Genomic DNA, 4,034 nt, shown 5'->3' with positions numbered 1-4,034 from the left:
GAAGAAGGGGAACTTCAAGAAGAACGGCAAGCAAGTTGCTGCTCAAGTGAAGAAGCCTGAGTCTGGTCCTAAGCCTGAGACTAAGTACTTCTACTGCAAAGGGACTGGTCACTGGAAGCGGAACTACCCCAAGTATTTGGTGGATAAGAAGGATGGCAAAGTGAACAAAGGTATATTGGATATACATGTTATTGATGTGTACTTACTAGTGTTTATAGCAACCCCTCAGTATTTGATACTGGTTCAGTTGCTAAAGAGTAGTAACTCGAAAACGGGAGTTGCAGAATAAACAGAGACTAGTAAAAGGCGAGGTGACGATGTGTGTTGGAAGTAGTTCCAAGATTGATATGATCATCATCGCACACTCCCTATACTTGCGGGATTAGTGTTGAAACTAAATAAGTGTTATTTGGTGTTTGCGTTGAGCATGAATATGATTTGATCATGTTTATTGCAATACGGTTATTCATTTAAGTTAGAGAACAATTGTTGTTCTGTTTACATGAATAAAAACCTTCTATGGTCATACACACCAACGAAAATGGTTTGTTGGATCTCGATCGTAGTGATACACATAATCATAATATTGAAGCCAAAAGATGCAAAGTTAATAATGATAGTGCAACTTATTTGTGGCACTGCCGTTTAGGTCATATTAGTGTAAAGCGCATGAAGAAACTCCATACTGATGGGATTTTGGAATCACTTGATTTTGAATCACTTGATACTTGCGAACCGTGCCTCATGGGCAAGATGACTAAAACGCCGTTCTCCGGAACTATGGAGAGAGCAACAGATTTGTTGGAAGTCATACATACAGATGTATATGGTCCAATGAATATTGAGGCTCGTGGCGGATATCATTATTTTCTCACCTTCACAAATGATTTGAGCAGATATGGGTATATCTACGTAATGAAACAAAAGTCTGAAACATTTGAAAAGTTCATATAATTTCAGAGTGAAGTGGAAAATCATCGTAACAAGAAAATAAAGTTTCTACGATCTGATCGTGGAGAAGAGTATTTGAGTTACGAGTTTGGCCTTCAGTTAAAACAATGTGAAATAGTTTCGCTACTCACGCCACATGGAACACCACAGTGTAATGGTGTGTCCAAACATCGTAACCGTACTTTATAAGATATGGTGCGATATATGATGTCTCTTACCGATCTACCACTATCGTTTTGGGGTTATGCATTAGAGACAGCTGCATTCACGTTAAATAGGGCACCATCAAAATCCGTTGAGACGACGCCTTATGAACTGTGGTTTGGCAAGAAACCAAAGTTGTCGTTTCTTAAAGTTTGGGGTTGCGATGCTCATGTGAAAAAGTTTCATCCTGATAAGCTCAAACCCAAATCGGAGAAATGTGTCTTCATAGGATACCCAAAGGAGACAGTTGGGTACACCTTCTATCACAGATCCGAAGGCAAGACATTCGTTGCTAGGAATGGATCCTTTCTAGAGAAGGAGTTTCTCTCGAAAGAAGTGAGTGGGAGGAAAGTAGAACTTGATGAGGTAACTGTACCTGCTCCCTTATTGGAAAGTAGATCATCGCAGAAATCCGTTTTTGCGACACCTACACCAATTAGTGAGGAAGTTAATGATAATGATCATGAAACTTCAGATCAAGTTATTACTGAACTTCGTAGGTCAACTAGATCAAGATCCGCACCAGAGTGGTACGGTAATCCTGTTCTGGAGGTTATGTTACTAGACCATGACGAACCTACGAACTATGAAGAAGCGATGGTGAGCCCAGATTCCACAAAATGGCTTGAGGCCATGAAATCTGAGATGAGATCCATGTATGAGAACAAAGTGTGGAATTTGGTTGACTTGCCCGATGATCGGCAAGCCATAGAAAATAAATGGATCTTCAAGAGGAAGACGGACGCTGATAGTAGTGTTACTATCTACAAAGCTAGACTTGTCGGAAAAAGGTTTTTGACAAAGTTCAAGGTGTTGACTACGATGAGATTTTCTCACTCGCAGCGATGCTTAAGTCTGTCCGATCCATCTTAGCAATTGTCACATTTTATGAAATCTGGCAAATGGATAAACAAAACTACATTCCTTAATGGATTTATTAAAGAAGAGTTGTATATGATGCAACCAGAAGGTTTTGTCAATCCTAAAGGTGCTAACAAAATATGCAAGCTCCAGCGATCCATCTATGGACTGGTGCAAGCATCTCGGAGTAGGAATATACGCTTTGATAAGTTGATCAAAGGATATAGTTTTATACAGACTTGCGGTGAAGCCTGTATTTACAAGAAAGTGAGTGGGAGCACTACAACATTTCTGATAAGTATATGTAAGTGACATATTGTTGATCGTAAATAATGTAGAATTATTTTGCAAAGCATAAAGGAGTTTTTCAAAGAAAGACCGCGGTGAAGCTACTTACAAATTGAGCATCAAGATCTATAGAGATAGATCAAGACGCTTGATAAGTTTTTTCAATGAGTACATACCTTAACAAGATTTTGAAGTGGTTCAAAATGGAACAGTCAAAGAAAGAGTTTCTTGCCTGTGTTACAAGGTGTGAAATTAAGTAAGACTCAAAACCCGACCACGGCAGAAGATAGAAAAAGAATGAAAGTCATTCCCTATGCCTCGGCCATAGGTTCTATAAAGTATGCCATGCTGTGTACCAGATCTATTGTATAACCTACACTGATTTTGGCAAGGGAGTACAATAGTGATCTAGGAGTAGATCACTGGACAGCGGTCAAAATTATCCTTACTGGAATAAGGATATGTTTCTCGATTATGGAAGTGACAAAAGGCTCGTCATAAAAGGTTACGTCGATGCAAGTTTTGACACTAATCTAGATGACTCTAAGTCTCGGTCTAGATACATATTGAAAGTGGGAGCAATTAGCTAGAGTAGCTCCATGCAGAGCATTGTAGACATAGAAATTTGCAAAATACTTACGGATCTGAATGTGACAGACCCGTTGACTAAAATTATCTCACAAGCAAAACATGATCACACCTTAGTACTCTTTGGGTGTTAATCACATAGCGATGTGAACTAGATTACTGACTCTAGTAAAACCCTTTGGGTGATGGTCACATGACGATGTGAACTATGGGTGTTAATCACATGGTGATGTGAACTATTCATGTTAAATCACATGGCGATGTGAACTAGATTATTGACTCTAGTGCAAGTGGGAGACTGAAGGAAATATGCCCTAGAGGCAATAATAAAGTTATTATTTATTTCCTTATATCATGATAAATGTTTATTATTCATGCTAGAATTGTATTAACCGGAAACATAATACATGTGTTAATACATAGACAAACAGAGTGTCACTAGTATGCCTCTACTTGACTAGCTCGTTAATCAAAGATGGTTATGTTTCCTAGCCATAGACATGAGTTGTCATTTGATTAACGGGATCACCTCATTAGGAAAATGACGTGATTGACTTGACCCATTCCGTTAGCTTAGCACCCGATCGTTTAGTATGTTGCTATTGCTTTCTTCATGACTTATACATGTTCCTATGACTATGAGATTATGCAACTCCCGTTTACCGGAGGAACACTTTGTGTGCTACCAAACGTCACAACGTAAATGGGTGATTATAAAGGTGCTCTACAGGTGTCTCTGAAGGTACTTGTTGGGTTGGCGTATTTCGAGATTAGGATTTGACACTCCGATTGTCGGAGAGGTATCTCTGGGCCCACTCGGTAATGCACATCACTATAAGCCTTGCAAGCATTGTGACTAATGAGTTAGTTGCGGGATGATGTATTACAGAACGAGTAAAGAGACTTGCCGGTAACGAGATTGAACTAGGTATCGAGATACCGACGATCAAATCTCGGGCAAGTAACATACCGATGACAAAGGGAACAACGTATGTTGTTATGCGGTCTGATCGATAAAGATCTTCGTAGAATATGTGGGAGCCAATATGGGCATCCAGGTCCCGCTATTGGTTATTGACCGGAGACGTGTCTCGGTCATGTCTACATAGTTCTCGAACCCGTAGGGTCCGCACGCTTAACGT

Source organism: Aegilops tauschii, chromosome 4, assembly GCF_002575655.3.
Source record: "Aegilops tauschii subsp. strangulata cultivar AL8/78 chromosome 4, Aet v6.0, whole genome shotgun sequence".
Classification (NCBI taxonomy): Eukaryota; Viridiplantae; Streptophyta; class Magnoliopsida; order Poales; family Poaceae; genus Aegilops; species Aegilops tauschii.
Note: the sequence above shows the minus strand (reverse complement) of the source record.